Source organism: Spermophilus citellus (assembly GCF_964194105.1).
Source record: "Spermophilus citellus genome assembly, chromosome: 4".
NCBI classification, from domain to species: domain Eukaryota; kingdom Metazoa; phylum Chordata; class Mammalia; order Rodentia; family Sciuridae; genus Spermophilus; species Spermophilus citellus.
In genome coordinates this window covers 39,037,736-39,055,669 of record NC_138185.1, presented here as the reverse complement: position 1 = coordinate 39,055,669, position 17,934 = coordinate 39,037,736, and positions in this window count along the sequence as shown.

Below are 17,934 nucleotides of genomic sequence, written 5' to 3'. Positions count from 1 at the left end.
CTTTGCCATGTATTTTTTGACCAGTCTTCATAGAAAGTTATTAATTCTACTTATTAATTTTGAAGAAACAGCTATTGGTTTGACTCATTTTTCTCAGATGCTTTTCTTTATCCAACTCCTGTGAAAAGACAGTCCTTGCTCTCCAGAAGCCAGATTTCTAGCTAGTCTTGGCAGTGTGGCATCCCAGAAATAAACTTCCCACAATCCAGCAGGCCCCAGATGTACATGTTCTCTCTCTCTCTCTCTCTCTCTCTCTCTCTCTCTCTCTCTCTCTTCCTCTCTCTCTCTCTCTGTCTCTCTCTCTCTCCCTCCCTCCCTCCCTTTCTCGCTCCCTCCCTCCCCTTTCCCTGGGAATTAGCGATTTCCTATATTCACAATTCCTAAGAGTTCAGTCTTCCCTAGTTACCTCTTAGTTGTTAATCCTTTTAGTCTAATTCCATTACAATGGATAACTCTTTGAACTTTCCCTGTTTAAATTATTTTATCTATCTCATGATTAGATCCTCACTGGTACTCAAGCATACAAAGATAAACTAGTAACCTGGACCATACTGGGTCTTTACTGGTTGCCTATTCCTTGTAGTCTTCAAAACTTTGCAGCTTAAAACAAACCCTGATAATTGATTATTACAAGATTTGTATAGAGCTTCCTGGAGAAGGCTCACCTATTCTCTCCTTGGCATCAGCTGTGGTGATTGCTGAGAGCTGGAGGGTTTGCATCCAAGGTGGTGCCTTCACAGGGCTTGCAAGTTTGTGCTGGCTGTTAGCTGGGATCATGGTAGTTGAGTTTCAATGGTGATGAAAACTCTCACTTTTTGTGACCTAGTCTCACAAGTTGGAGTATTTTGCCATTCATACTCTATCAGCAGAGGCAGTTAAACAGGTCTTTCCAAGTGAGAGGATGTAAAACACACCCCCTAATGAAGTGACAAAAGTTCTGAAAGAATATCTGCCCAGCAATATTGTTAACTAATTTTTGGAAAATGACGTCTGCTACATTTGACATTTGATGAAAATCTACCCCTACCTTTAACAAATGTATTATAGTCAGCCCTCCATATTCTCTGCATGGGCTCTGCATCCTCAGATTCAACCAACTCTGGATGGAAAATATTTGGAGAAAAATTAGGTCTGTACTGAATGTGTACAGAATTTTTTTTTGTCATTAGTCCCTACATAATATTATAAAAACTATTTACTTAGCATTTACATTTGCAGAGTATTCTAAGTAATCTGGAGATGATTTAAATTTTATGGGAGGATGTGTATAGGTTATATATAAATACTGCACAATTTTTTATGAGAGACTTGAACATGCATAGATTTTGGTATCTGTAGTGAGTCCTGGAATACCAAAGAATGACTGTATATGACAGTAAATGTTCCATTATTTGAGATTACCTAAATCTTTGTTTTTTGCAAACATAAAGATTACATAATAATTAGCAGATTATTATGTAATATTATTACATAATAATTAGAGAAAACTTTGGACAGAAGCTAAAGTAAAGTACATGGGATCATTGAGCAGGATAGATCGAGAAAGGTCCCCAAGGAACTGTAAGTGTCTATAAATGAAAACACTGTTTCCTTTTTTCCATCTTCCATAGAAATAGGCTCATTTAGTGAAGCAAAGTGCTTTCCATAAATGAAGATTTACCCATTCTCCTTTACAACTTGGTGTAGAAACAAATGACAGCTTCTAGAAATCTTTGAAGTCAGCATACTAGCAAATTTTGTCTCTTTGCTTCTCTTCTTTGACTCTTACTTCCAGGAATACAAATGCAATAGCTAGAGCTTTAGCAGGCATCTTGGATCCTGAAGACAAAAGTTGCATTCTACTTCTATTCTATTATACATTCTATTATCAGTAGTAAACTGGAAAAAGCTGGATCAGTGAAGACTTTGTAGAGCATCATCACCATTTCATCCATGAACTGTCTTATATATATGTATGTATATGTGTGTGTGTATATGTGTGTGTGTATATGTGTGTGTGTATATGTATGTATATGTGTGTGTGTATACATATACACACACACATATACATACATACACACACATTTGGTTGTATATGGACACAATATATTTATTTTTATGTGGTGCTGAGGATCGAACCCAGTGCCTCACGTGTGCAAGGCAGGCACTCTATCACTGAGCCCCAGCCCATGAACTATCTTTTCTAAGATAGTGATAGAAAAATCAAACCCCATCTTGTGTAAGCCTCTTTCTCAGGTCTATGTTATTTACTATTCCATCTATATCTTAATTAATACAAAGACAACTATAATGTGGCATTGGGCTATAGTCTTTGTGAACTATCTTGATCTATTTTGAGAATATTGCAGATCATTTCTTAATATTCTTAAAGAAACTCTATTACATTGTGGTCACACTGTTTGCAACTTGAAATTGCTGGAATATGATGCTCAGTACTCTATGGTTCCCAGATTTCTGGATGTGGACATGAGTCAAAAGAAGTGAGATAAACCCCCTTAGAAGGCAGTTGGGACCCTTTATTCTACAAGCACTACTGCCATTATAGTTACAAACTATTTTCAGCGTCTCTGGGTTCACATTATCACCTTCCTCTAAAAGTTTATAAAGGAGCATTTGCCAAAGGCAAGCCAGAATCAGACACATGGGAAAATGAAAAAGTGTGAGAAGCTGTGCCCAGCCTTAAGTGTGGGTTCTACATTACTCAAATTTTGCCAAAATATGGGGATGGAATCTCCACATTGTGTGACAGTGCCAAAGCAAATAGAATAACAGATTATATTGTGTTAGGGAAAGTTGTGAGAAATGTCTGCTTTGGGGTTTATGAGTTCTCTTCATTAATTTTTAAAAATTAAAATTGAATCATTATCGATCATCACTACATGTGCTATTTCTCTTGCATAAGCTGTCATGGGTTTTTTGAGCCTTTTTTTTTTTACTAAAATCTGAAATTAATTAGTATATTTTCACTCGGACCAGTTGGAAATAATACACCTTATCATATTTCAAAAAGTTCATCTGATGAGCAAGGCAGGAAGTGGTCAATAGAATGTATTAAATTAAAAACTTTTTTGGAAAAAAATTCGAACTAAACTAAGAGTTGGGAAGGAAAGACAGTTTAGTTAGAAGTAGGATAACTAAAAACTGAAGCAGGATTTTTATTTTATTTTATTTATTATTTTTTTTTTTTTGAGACAGGGTCTTGCTGTGATTCCCAGGCTGATCTTGAACTTGTTGATTCAAGTGATCCTCCCAGAGTAGCCTCCCAACTATCGGGGATTATAGGTATATGCTATTAGTTCCATCTTGGAACAGGTTTATTCTGATAGGAGCTCATTAATTGACTAAATAAAAGCTATGGAAACTATGATCTGATCTACATGTTCCTCCTTTTGGATCTATTATCTGGACTTGGAGTTCTATGACAATTTTAGTGTTCTGGAGAACCCAAGAAGTAACAGAAACCATCTAGGAACTGTTGTGTTCCTTAGCATTTCTTTGTGTTTGAGTGAACCTCAGTTTCCCTATCCATTGCCTTAGAATTGTTGCACATAACATAAACCAACTGTATTAGTCCATTTTCTGTGACTTGTAAAGAAAAGAGATGTATTTAGTTATAGTTGTAGAGGTTGAAAGTCTAAGATTGAGTGGCCTTATCTGTTTAGTCTTTAGTGAGGTGTCCCTTGGTTGGGTCACACATGATAGATAAGCAGAAGGGGAAAGAAAAGGCTGCAACCAGAAGAGGCCAAAAGCACAGGTGGCCTCACTTTATAACAATTCACTCTCATGAAAGCTTACTCACTCCGTCAAAAAACAGCATTAATCGATTCCAAAGGTAATACCTCCAAATGACCAAATTACCTCCCACTAGGCTCCACCTCTTAAAGACCCAACCTCCTGAACAATGCCACAAAGGGGACCAAAATTCTAGCACATGACACATTCAAACCACAGTACCAACTCAAACTAGCTCAAGCAAAAATGTCGAAGTATGTGGAAATGGATATTTATTACAAGTCACCTGTAGAGTCTCATAGCACAGAATATAAAAGCAGTGCTCAGGAAGGGACAGGGAGTAGCAACTATAATATTCCCAGGAATGCCCCTTCACTCATCTCTGTTTTCCTTTATTCATCTTGTTTACTCATATCACTGCCAAAAGACTTCTCAGTCAATTGAGCAGATGAAATAAAACAACCACACCAGAGTTTTCACATTTTGGGTCCATTTTTTTGCAGGTGGGTGTGATGGCACATGCTATAATCCCAGCAATTCAGGAGGCTGAGGCAGGAGAATTGCAAGTTCAAGGTCAACTTCTGCAACTTATTGAGACTCTGTCTCAAAATAAAAAATAAAAAGGGCTGGGAATGTAGCTCATTGGTAAAGTACCCTGTGTTCAACTCCCAATATTTGGGAGCGAGGGCAACGAGGAAGAGGTTTTCCCTTGTATTTACAATTAAAGAATAAATTTTGAATTTTTCATCTGGATGCCATTAAAACTAATGTACTATATAATAATTGTATATTATTGTACACAATACAACATTAAGAAAAACAGAAAATTTACTTGTGAATACTACATACTAAATCAATTTTAAAAGCAATTTTCTGACTACTATTTTGTGATTTAAGTAATAACCTAGAAGATGGTCCGAGCAGTTAAAACAACTAAGTGAAGGCTGAGGTTATGGCTCAGTGGTAGAGAGTACTTGCTTAGCTTGTGTAAGGCACTGGGTTAAAAAAAAAAAAAAGCCTAAGTGACAAAGGATCTTTTGTGTCTATAAAAGAGAGGTAAAATGTTAAATCCATTGACAACTGAAGAATTTTTATCTTTTCTGTGTGAATGATGACTTTTGTGTTAAAAAATCTGGGGAAATGTGTTTGTTTAGAAACTGTTTTAACCTTTGTCTTGATGGCACACAATAAAATTCTTCATAGTCACTCAATATTCTTCAAGGAGGAACTTCTGTGTGTGATCTTATTTTGCCTGGAGCTAGAGGGACATAGACATCCCTCTTTGACCATGTACACATGTATGCTTGTGAATGTTGGATGTTTGGAAGCATGAACTGGTAACAAGGAGTGCCACCAGGGAGCACAGAGAAGAGGAGGCTTACTTTTCTCCAGATACTTCCTTGTATGGTTTTGTTTTACTGTGAATAACTTTTAAAATTCCCTTAAATAGTTTAAGCTCTAATAAAGAGACATGCAATACATGAATGTGAACTGGACCCTTTTGATAAGGCATATCATAGGGATGATGGTTGAGCCTGCTTTAATATTAACTGGTAATGATAGATCTGTGTTGATTTTCTTTCTTTTGGAGGGGGTTGAGGATATCCGGGGATTGAACTCAGGGGCACTCCACCCCTGAGCCACATCCCCAGCCATATTTTGTATTTTATTTAGAGACAGGGTCTCACTGAGTTGCTTAGCACCTCGCTTTTGCTGAGGCTCAGCCTCCCAAACTGTTGGGATTACAGACCTGCGCCACTCCTCCTGGACTATGTTAATTTTCTAATTTTAATGGCTGAATTTTGCATTATCAGAGAATATATTTGAAAAAAATAAACATTAAATTGTCTAGGGATACTGGATCATTGTGTGGTAGCTTACTCTCATATGGCTTAGAAAAGTATCTGTACATCTTGCAACTTTTCCGTATGTTTGAGATTTTTATTTTAATAAAACAAAGTTGTCTTTTAAATACCTGAGTTCTAAATATGAATGGAGAATGTGAATGGGCACTTTGTGTCCAAGGCTCACTTTGTGTCCACTGTTCACTTCATTACCTGTGGTCAGCAGGCCCAGGAGGCAGTTCTCTGAACAGTTTCAAAAACAGAGATTAGGAAAATGCTCCAGTAGATGTCCCTGTGCTGACAGTAGACTTTATCATGATTCACTGGTCATATACTGTTAGATTTTTTTTTTTTTGGTAAGGCATATCATTGGGATATTTATTTATTAACCTTGCTGGGTTCTCTCTTCTTTAGGAAAGAGGCCAGGGCTAGGGCATTAGCTTTATGAAATGCATTAAAAATCTATGACCAACCTAGGGGCATTAACCACACCTGTAATCCCAGGGACTCAGGAGAGTGAGGCTGGAGGATTTCAAGTTTGAGACTGATCTCGACAATGTATAGAGACCCTGTCTCAAAATTTAAAAACCAAAGAGCTGGAATATAGTGCAGAGGTAGAGCACTGCTGAGTTTTATCTCCACTAGTGTGTGTGGAAGGGATCTAAGTCCAGATTCAAAACAGCATCCAATGTGGAGCTCCAGGCTGTGCTCATACTGTCCTTACCTCTGCTCTCCTGGTGAAAATCCTATTCCAGTGATTGCAGATGAAGTTGTATCATATTCTCTGCCCTGGACAATAAATAACCTCGACCGTGGAACATTTTGGAGTACAATGAGAATGAGAAAATCATTCATGTTTCTCATTAATTCATAAGCTATGCTCATTCTGTCCCTTCCTCCCTGCTTTGTTATCCTGCAGGGTTCCCTTCCTATCTCCCTGGGAGTATTGGACACAGCTGCACAGCAGGGATTTTCCTCCTTTTGGCTTTTACAAGCATTTCCCATAAAACCATAATTTTCATTTGCCATGTCTCATCACCACTAAAGAATGTTAAAGTTATCTGATGTAATCAAGCATAATCATTTAAAACTACTCAAGAAGTTTCCTTTTCAAGATGGAAGCATCCAAATATGTTCTGAATAGTGTCTTTCCCCAAAATTATCATCAACTATGGAAATTTTTCAGGTGGCCTCTGGCGTTTAAATATGGTCTGTTCCTTTTCAAAGGAAAAGGATAAGAAGGAAAAGTAGTGGGTAGTTTTGTATCATCTTCACAATCAACTTTTACTTTTCACAGGCCACCAAGTAATGATTAATTTTGGTGGCCCTATGTCTGCTTCTCCATCTTTTGAGCACTTAGCAGTGAACTTTCTTATACCTTTTGAAGTTCTTTGTAGCCATTGGACTTTTACTGGCCAATGAAATATAAACAAAAGAGAGTATGTCATGCCTACATGGAAACCTTAAATATAGTATAGGATTTGTTGTATTCTCCTCCCCTTCCCAGTGTCACTCTGAGAGTCACATGGACAGTCACTATATTGTTCATGTAAAAAAATCAACCTTGTTTAAGTCCTCTAGATTGGGAATTACCTGTTTGTGCCACACAACCTAGTCCATCTTGTCTGAGAATGTCTCCTTTCCCCAACTCTACCATTCTGGGCTGCTTCTTCCTCCTGACCTTTTATGCGTACAAACAAGGAAAGCTTCTTTTTCCCCTAGGAACTTGACTCATGTTTAAAATTACATGTTATTTATTATTTTTATAAGAATTTTGTTTTTCATTATAATGATACACTTATGAGACAACTTTTCTTGTGACTCAGTGAGAGATTACATTATACTATGGTGGGCAGATATTGGGATATGTGCCTTGATGCTATGTCATTGTAGTTCAGTGTCCAAAAGTCTGGCATAATACAACTTTGACGATGGTAAAAATAAGCTTGAAGACCCAAGACAAAGAAAAGCATTCCTCATGAGAATTGGTGTGTAGGAACTATCATAGTGGTGATCAGTGTAGAATTTGGAGTCAGTCAACCTGGTTTTGAATCCCAACTCTGCCACTTACTACAAATGATTTGGAGCCAGTGATTTAATCTCTTCAGTCCTTACTTTTTACATATTAATATGGTAATCTTATTAGTATTGTTATGGTTGGAATCTGATGTTCCTCCAAAAGCTCATGTTTTGAATGCTGAAAGGTTCAGAAGTCCAGCTTTTAGGCAATGGTTAAATCATGAGGGCTCTAGTACTGGGGTTGTGGATCAATGGTAGAGCACTCACCTAGCACATGAGAGGCATGGGGTTTGATCCTCAGCACCACATAAAACATAAATAAAAATTAAAAAACAAATTATGAGGGCTCTGACCTCATAAGTGGAACTATATCTAACTAGTGGATAAATCCACTTAGTGGATTAATTCATTGATAGCTAAATGGACTACTGGGAGTTGGGACCAAGTTGGAGGAAGTAGGTAACTGTGGGCATGACCTGGAGGGGCCCTATCCCTTCCTTTTTCTCTCTCTCTTCCTATCTGCCATGAGCTGAACAACTTTCTTCCACCATGCCTTTCCACCATGATATTTTGCTTTACCTTAAGTTGAAAGCAGTGGAGTATGCCTACCATGAACTGAACCTCTGAAACTGTAAGCCAAAATAAACTTGTTCTCCTCTACGCTGTTCTTATTGGGTATTTTGGTCACAGCAACATGAAACTGACTGAAACAAGTACCTATTTCATAGAACAATTTCAAGAATTAAATACAGTATTTCATCTTGTTATTCTTATTACATTTCAAAAAATATTCTTTATGCCCTCTTTTCCCCCAGTTCATTTCACTTTGACATAAGCCATCAAGTTCTTTTTCTTCCTTGACTTGGAGCCTAATTTTGCAACTGGTCATTCCTCTTGAGATAATTGCATGCAAATTCGAATGTGAAAATATTAGTTAAACTCGTTTAGGATTCGAACTTAGTATTGCTGAATACTAATAAGATAAGAGAAAGATAAACTTTACTCAACTTTTATATCTAGAAGCTATTAATATAAACTACATAATGGCCGTGGTGTCCACCATTTTAGGGATGAGAACTTAAGCAGTGTGACACAAGTACATTTCCCTGGCTCCTTCGTGTCAATAATTTGCATGGTGAAATCTGGAGGCTAGGAAGACAGATTGCCATGGCAGGAAGATCTTTGCAAAGTCCAATTGTTATTGGTCACTCGAAAATCTTCTGTCTTTCCACTTCTACCTCTTTGAAAAGAGAAAGCATGCCTTCAGATTATACTGATCTTTTCATCTCATCTTTGGGCAAAGCTGGGCCTCAACTCCAGGTCAGTTAAAGTTTTATGATTTGCAAGTAAATGAAGAGATTTAGTGATAGTATAATGCATAGCTCATGCATTCAAAGGAACAGTTAAACAGCCTACCAAATGACGAGACTCAGGTCCCTCTAAGACTCTTTCACAGTAGCTGGAAACCTTCTGCCAAGAATCTCGTTGTCTCAGAACTGTCTTACATGTTAGCAACTCTATTCAAGTGGCATAATCCTGAAAGAGAAAATGTAATTGGTCTATTGTGGGACAGGTGATCCCATCTATTCCATACCCTTTGTCCCTAACCCTCACTAATAAGGGATAAGGAAGGTTGGTTTTTTCCCCAGGAGTAGAAGAATGCAGAGGGGCAAAGGATAATAACTCAGCCACTACATTTTCCCCCTTTCCTTTCCTCTTTTTTTTTTTCTTGGTGCCAAAATATGAGAATATTTTTTTAAAAAAAAAATTGTTCTTTTTTTGTCATACATGGCAGTAGAGTCAATTTTGACACATTTATACAAACATGGAGTATATCTTATTCTAATGAGGATCCCAGTCTTGTGGATGTACACAATGTAGAATTTCACTGTGACATAATCATATATGTACATAGGAAAGTTATGTCAGATTCATTCCATTGTCTTTCCTATTCCAATCCCCCCTTCCCTTTATTCCCCTTTGTCTAATCCATTGCACTTCTGTGCTCTCCCTGATCTTGTTTTGTGTTAGCACACATGTATCAGACAAAACATTCAACCTTTGATTTTGGGGGATTGGTTTATTTAACTTAGCATGAAAGTCTCCAGATCCATCAATTTATGAGCAAATATCACAAAGTCATTCTAATTTATGGGTAAGTAGTATTCCCTTGTGTATTTATGTCACATTTTCTTTATCCATTCGTCTACTGGAGGGCACCTAGGCTGGTTCTATAGCTTAGCCATTGTGAATTTACCTGCAATAAACATCAATGTGGCTGCTTCACTGTAGAATGCTGACTTTAACTCCTTTGGATACAAACCAAGAAGTGGTACTTTAATTCACTTTCAATTAAAGACTTAGATTTTATTTAAAACCAAATTAATATAGGGTGGCAACCCAAGCCCATGCTCCAAGTTTGAAAGTTAAATGATTTTTATTATTTTTCTTCATATATATATAAACAATATATTGCAACCTTTGGGATATGAAAGTGAATACCTTTTTCATGGCCACAGAAGTATATTGATTTAAGAAAGAGTGTTGATCTGGTTTAAATCTTAAAGATTTACCAAAGTGATCTGAGAATTTCTCAATTCTCCTGGAAATATACCTCATCCAAATGGAAGTATTTCTCTTCCTTATATTTGTGGAGATCAGGGCTAAAAATATTGCTTCACTAGAAGGAAGAAAAAGAAGATCCTTTTCTATACAAGTGGTATTCATTCTCTGAAGGGGAAAAGATATTCATTGAGTGTTTACCAAATGATTCTTGGGAATTTATTTTTATTGAGTGTCTATCAAGTAAATTAATATGTTTTGAGTGTCTACAAAGTATTTCCTGGGATAGAGAAATGAGGTCAATCAGCCAGGCTTGAGGATTGTTGTTATGTTTTGAATCTTAAATATTCCCCCAAAGCTCAAATGTTAAAGGGGGTGCGATTTGGAGGTGGTGGAAACTTTAGAAGTTGGGGCCTAATGGGAGGAAGTTAGGTCACTGGAGTATGCCTTTGAAAGTGGGATATTAGGAACCCCATCTCTTCCCCTCTCTTTGCTTCCTGGATGCCATGAAATGTACAGCTTCCTCTGTCACATGTTCCCTGCCCCAATGTTCGGCTTCACCTCAAGACCCAAAACAATGGAGCCAATACACCATGGACTGAAATCATTAGCCAAAATAAATATTTACTCATTATCAGTTCAGTGTCTCAATTATTTTGTCACAGCAATTGGAAGTTGACTAACACATTCTATGTAGAAGCTAAAACCAAATTGGGTGGGGTTGACTGATGATATACTGGCTATACACAACCAGAGAGTTAAGCATTAAAGAGAAACAAGACTCAGAGATAAAGAGGAAGTGACTGCAGATGAGATCGGCAGCTGAGATCCATGAGGTTCTCTGGAATTCTTACATCAATCTATTTTTACTTACATTAGTTTGGGGGTATTTCTGTCCCTTCCTACTCAATATTTTCTGAATTTATCAAATGATATTAGTTCTTAACAACTTTGCTGATAATTTCACCCATGATGTTGAATGTGAATTTATTGAAAACACTATGTTTTCACCAAAAATTGTGTAACATTCTTGGAACAAAATAACACTTCCCATTTAACTGGATTTTTAGTTAACTGCCTTAGATTCTATGAAAATAAACTAATTTCCTGCAGTTTGGGGGTGTAAAAATAATATATAAAAATGAAGAGTTCAATACCTACCTGTTTCCATTTCAAGCAATTACAAATACTACTACTATAAATATTCCTGATGTGTTTATGATGGATACAAAAAACAATTTCTGCTGGGTACATTACAAGAGAGTGTGTGCTGGGCAACTGGAAATACATGTATTAGCTAAGTCCCCCAGAATGATAGAAAATGAGGGAGGCAATCCACTTACAGGTCAGAAGACAGGTTTTAGCTTCCCAAGCCTTGTTGAACTCTTATGAGAGGCATGTGGCTCCCTGAAGACAGTATTTAGGTTGATACAGAAAAGATACACCTTTAAAATTTTCAAGTTGAAAAGCTATTTTACCAGAAGAAGAGATTCCGTGATCCCAGATTGAGCTCTGCCTGGAACAACCTAAACCTCAGTGTGCCTCAGTGGAAATCACAACATCCAGGTCCACAACCAATAAGCAGGTTGTGCTATATTTACTTTCTCTGCTTGGAAAATTTAGATGTGGGTGGCTGGCTCCCATTGTCTCTTTCACTGTTTGATTTAGAATTGGGTTTTGCTTTGGAGAACAGAGATTATTTTTCATAATGTACATTTTTGAGCATTTGGGGTCAAAGATCATAAACTGGGAGTTGTCAAAATATATAGCATTAGAAATAATACGATCTCCCTTAGGATTGCTGCAGGGTTCTGGCAGATTTATGCTTTTTGGCATGGGGGTGGGGATTGTATTTTTGCACTTTATTTTATATTAACATCCAAGGGCACATTAGAGAGGATAAACTGTTCACTTGGATATCTGTGGAGGCACTGACATTTTTTTTCCATCTGAATATTTTCCTTCTGTATATCATTCATTCTGCCCTAAACGACATCAAGCTGCTGCCTAAGAGAACACAGGCCACATATTTTTAATAACTCTGAAAAACAAGTACGGTAAGCATTTTTCCTTCCATTTTACCCTTGGAGAAACCTGAGACTCAGAGAATTTATGTAACATTCCCCAGATTGCACAAATAGTTCACAGCAAAAAGGACACCAGAAGTTATGACGCCTCTCTTTATTCACTAAACTACTGTGAAATGCCCCCAAACCACATTCACATATGCTGGGTCCAGATAATTTCACCAGGTATGGTCAATGTACCCAGAACAACTGTATTTGTTTTACAGTATTTATTAATGATACATTGTGTGCAAAGATCCATTTTAATAATTGGTTAATATAGGTCAAACCATCGAACTGGTCAGGCTTGTAGGAGTTGTGGAGAGCGGTGACAGTGACTGGGAAAGTTTCCGTCAAAGGCATAGGATGCCCGGTTGCTATGAAGATGTCCTCCATGCTACAGTCTTATCAGCTTCGTCCTTATTCTCAGGCATGGCAGCTCCTGCTAATGAAGGAACTTCCTTGCTAAGGTAACCATAATGTTTCACCAGTTCCACTGCTCCTGAATTGACCCATAAATTAGTGACTTTAAACAATGAACTTTCTTGAGAGCTGCACAATGCTCTTAACATTTCACATTGCAACTGTAGAATGTAACTGAAGAAATACCTGCATACTGTTGCTAACTCCGTAACTTTCATGAATACAAAGAATAATGCTTGCATAGTCTTTAATCTGATTAAGAGACATATATAATAAAGATTGCTGGTGTAATTCTTTAGACCTGCTTCTCCATCAGAGAGCAGCGCTCCACCGGACCCCAGCTATCTTATCTTCAAGATCTGCAAGTGTGACTCTTTACCCAATCTCCCATCGCCCCTCGCTGGAACCTGCTTCTTTGGCCACACTGGTGGTGGCAGACAGTGATATTCCAGCTCTTCCACTGATTTGCTTTCTTAATTTCCTGGTGGTGTTTTGTCTAGGTATGGAGGAATCCTATCAATCAACAAAACTTTCCTCAAACAAAAGTATTTTAAATAATATAAAATATTTTAGGCCAAAATCATTCTAAATGGAGAAAAATTGAAAGCATTCCCTCTAAAAACTGGGACAAGACAGGGATGCCCTACTTCACTGTTTCTATTTAACATAGTTCTTGAAACACTGGCCAAAGCTATCAGGCAGATTAAAGGTAAAGAAGAACTCAAATTAGCACTGTTTGCGGATGATATGATTCTATATCTAGAAGACCCAAAAAATTCCACTGGAAAACTTATAGAACTAGTAAATGAATTCAGCAAAGTAGTAGAATACAAAATCAACACCCACAAATCAAAGGCATTTCTGTATATCAGTGACAAATTCTCTGAAAAGGAAACGAGGAAAACTACCCCATTTACAATAGCCTCAAAAAAATAAAATACTTCAGAATCAACTTAATGAGAGAGGTGAAAGACCTCTACAACGAAAACTACAGAATGTTAAAGAAAGAAATCAAAGAAGACCTTGGAAGATGGAAAGATCTCCCTTGTTCTTGGATAGGCAGAGTTAATATTGTCAAAATGACCATACTACCAAAAGCACTATACAGATTTAAGACAATTCCAATCAAAATCCCAATGACATCCCTCATAAAAAGAGAAAAAGAAGTCACAAAATTCAACTGGAAAAATAAGAGACCCAGAATAGCTAAAGCAATCCTTAGAAGGAAGAGTGAAAAGGGGGGCATCACTATACCAGACCTTAAACTATACTACCGAGCAATAGAAACAAAAAGAGCATGGTATCGACACCCAAACAGGCTGGTAGCCAATGGTACAGAATAGAGGACACAGACACTAACCCACATAATTACAGTTATCTCATCTTAGACAAAGGTGCCAAAAAACATACACTGGAGAAAGGACAGCCTCTTCAACAAATGGTGCTGGGAAAACTGGAAATCCATATGCAGCAAAATGAAATTAAACCCCTATCTCTCACCATGCACAAAACTCAACTCAAAGTGGATCAAGGATCTAGGAATTAAACCAGACACTTTGCGTCCATTAGAAGAAAAAGTAGGCCCAAATCTCCATCATGTCAGATTAGGCCTCTACTTCCTTAATAAGACTCCTACAGCACAAGAATTAATATCAAGAATCAATAAATGGGATGGATTCAAACTATCCAAAATAAAAAGCTTCTTCTCAGCAAAAAAAACTATCAGTGAGGTGAATAGAAAGCATACAATTTGGGAACAAATTTTTACCACACACATGTCAGATAGAGAACTAATCTCTAGCATATATAAAGAACTCAAAAATCTTAACACCAAAAAAAAAAAAAACCAAATAACCCAATCAATAAATGGGCCAAGGAAATGAAAAGACACTTCTCAGAAGAGGATATACAATCAAACAACAAATATATGGAAAAATGCTCATCATCTCTAGCAATCAAAGAAATGCAAATCAAAACTACTCTAAGATTTCATCTCACTCCAGCCAGAATGACAGCTATTAAGAAGACAAATAACAAAAAGTGTTATTGAGGATGTGGGGGGAAAAAGTACACTCATACATTGCTGGTGGTACTGCAAATTGGAATAGCCAATATGGAAAGCAGTATGGAGATTCCTTGGAAAACTGGGAATGGAACCACCACTATTCCTTAGTCTATACCCAAAAACCTTAAAAACAGCATACTACAGGGACACAGCCACATCAATGTTTATAGCAGCACAATTCACAATAGCTAAACTGTGGAACCTACCTAGACTCCCTTCAGTAGATGAACAGATAAAGAAAATGTGGTATATATACACAATGGGAATATTACTCAGCAATAAAAGAGAATAAAATCATGGCATTTGCAGATGAATGAAAGGAGTTGGAGAATATAATGCTAAGTGAAGTTAGCCAATCCCCAAAAAACATATGCTGAATGTTTTCTCTGATCTAAGGATGCTGATTCATAATGTGGAGGGGAGAGCATGGGAGGATTAGATAAACTCTAGATAGGGCAAAGGGGAAAAGGGGAGGGAAGTAAAGGGAGGAAACATGGAGGTAGGAAAGATGGTGGAATGAGATGGACATCATGACCCTGAATATATGTATGAAGACACGAATGGTGTGACTCTATTTTGTGTATAATCAGAGATATGAAAAATTGTGCTCTATATGTGTAATATGAATTATAATGCATTCTACTGTCATATATAACAAATTAAAATTTATAAAAATAAAAAAAAAGAATATTCCTTGAAAGCCTCTTAGGAAATTTATCTTTGGAGTTCTCTAGAAATGGGCCACATTGGAGAAAGACGTACTCAGTAAATACTGCTGGGCCCTTTCTCCTTCCAACCATTTCTGTTCTTTTTCTTGGGTATCGGTTAAACTAGTGACTACCGAAGAGTCATCTTTTATGAAATGTATACTGGAATCATATAATTGGCAAGAACACAGCATCTCAGCTGAGAGCTGATGGCATATACCTGCCATCTTGTTTGAAGAATGGAAAGTCAAGCAGACATTCTCCAGCAAGTTAAACTGTTTGTGTCTCCTCCTCCTCCTCCTCCTCCTCCTCCTCCTTCTTCTTCTTCTTTTAAATTTTTTTGTTTCAATTGTTGGGGACTTAAATTTTTATTTATTTATTTATTTATTTGCAGTGCTGAGAATTGATCCCAGTGCCTCACACATGCTAGGCAAGTGCTCTACCACTGAGCCACCACCCCAGCCCTCGTGTCTTCTTCTGTAAGCTGAGCATTCATGTGCTTCACCCCGACTATGTTCAACCTCTCCCCTGAAACTTACACTATTGCTCATTTTTCTTCTTTCACTATTCTAATGGCATATCTTAGATAATACTCTTTGGCTTTAACTACCAGAAGTCAACTCATGCTAATGTAAATAAAAAGGAGGAATTATTACTATATGGAGGTGTCTGGCCAAACTGGAAGATTAACATGATGAGTAGTCATATGTTCCCTTCCTGGTATATACTTTCCTTATCAGTAGTTGGAGGTTTCTCCTCCAAAATCTGGGTGGATCTGGGGACACTGAATTCAGTTCTAACTCTTGGATGGAACATGGGGCCTAACCTCCCCAAATCAACATAATTCATTCTGTCCCCCAACTCCATGGCTGCAGTGGTTGATGGTGAAAGGGGCAGGTGACTTTTGTCAGTCCATTCAAAGTGATTCATGGACTTTAGTGAGAATTCTGACTCTCTTCTAGATGATGCAAAGCAATCATGTAATTCTGAGGGCTGTGGCAATCATCTTGACCTTGGCAGAGTAGAGAGAAAAGCAAAAAGTCAGGTCCCTGGTAATATCTTTGATTCATTTAATCAAGTCTTTCCTGAAAAGAGAGTCCTATCTTTTCAGTTAATCAAGCCAATAAAATCTCTCTCCTTCTCTCCCCACCCTGCCATTCTTTCCCTGTTTTGTATCTCTGTCTTCCTGTCTCTTATACCTTCTGTCTCTTACACCTCCTTCCTCTTTCTCCTCTGTCTTTTCCTCCTCTCACTTTTCCTCATCCTCTGCTCCTTTCCCCCCTTCCCTTTACTCTTTGGACCGTGCTCGCTGACCATACAGCCGAATATGGTTCCCCCAAATGACTGACAGTTCCTAAACTCACCTCAGTTTCAGTAAACTGCCCACATTGAATTAGAATGTCTTGCCCTAATACCACATTTCTGAAGGCAGGAATTTGATTGGTTCAATCTACTACTTGTAGCCTAGAGCGGAGAGTAAGATAGTGGAGAGATTGGAGAGGCAGGAGATCCACACTCCACTGCTGATCTACCAACCATAGCAGTTATACAGAGGAAAGCTGGACAGATCTCAGATCAAGTTAGTATCCTGATTAACCAGGTGAGTCACAGACCCCAATAATTAAAATGAACTGAAGGCGATGAAAAAAAAAACTGAAGTAGAAGATAGGTTGTCATCAGATAAGATATATTATTATTTGGTTTTTTTCCAACAGAAACAAGAAGAAGCAATGTTCTTCTGAAGAAGTGTATGTGTTACAGGATTTCACCAAACCAACCAAAGGCAATTTTTAGAAGCCTTTTGAAAATAAAATTCTAAAATTCCTTTGACCACAAGAGATGAAAGATGGATGACAGGAAGCAAATGGGGAAGGGAGAAATAAAGAACAGCACGAGTGGTTGAGGACTTCTGTTCAGATGAATTGCTAAAAATGATTACCTGTTGACTTAAGAAAGATCTGGTTTTAAAAATTATGATTCTTTCAAATAAAAGTGCTATGAATTTCTTTTAACTCTGGCACACACAAAAAGCTTCTGGTTCAAGACTCCATGTTATGATTATTCCTTTGTGGTGGTAGACACAGTTCAGGAATGTTCTCTACTTAGCTGAGCTTATTCTTCTAACTCAGAAATGTTTCAGATTCTTATTCATTTCAAGTTTCCTTGGGGACAAGAGAGCTTTGAACTTCAGAAAATTTGACTTGGTCTTATTTCAAAAAGGTATTCTTAATGAGCATATTTTTCCCCCAAGAGATCCAAAGACTGCATTTGGGTGTTTTAAAATATTTTAGTAGTCAGGATTCTTTCAACAGAACCTCAATACAAACTAGCTTAGGCACAAACCGGAATTTACTCATGTACCTGAGACATCTAAGCTTAGGCATGCTTCAGGCATGAATTTATATTTTAAGTCCTCAATAAATATTAACAAGCATCGAGATTTCATGTGTTCTGACATGTGACCACCCATGTTTATAGCACCGTTCACAATGGTGGAAACAAAATAACCATAGATA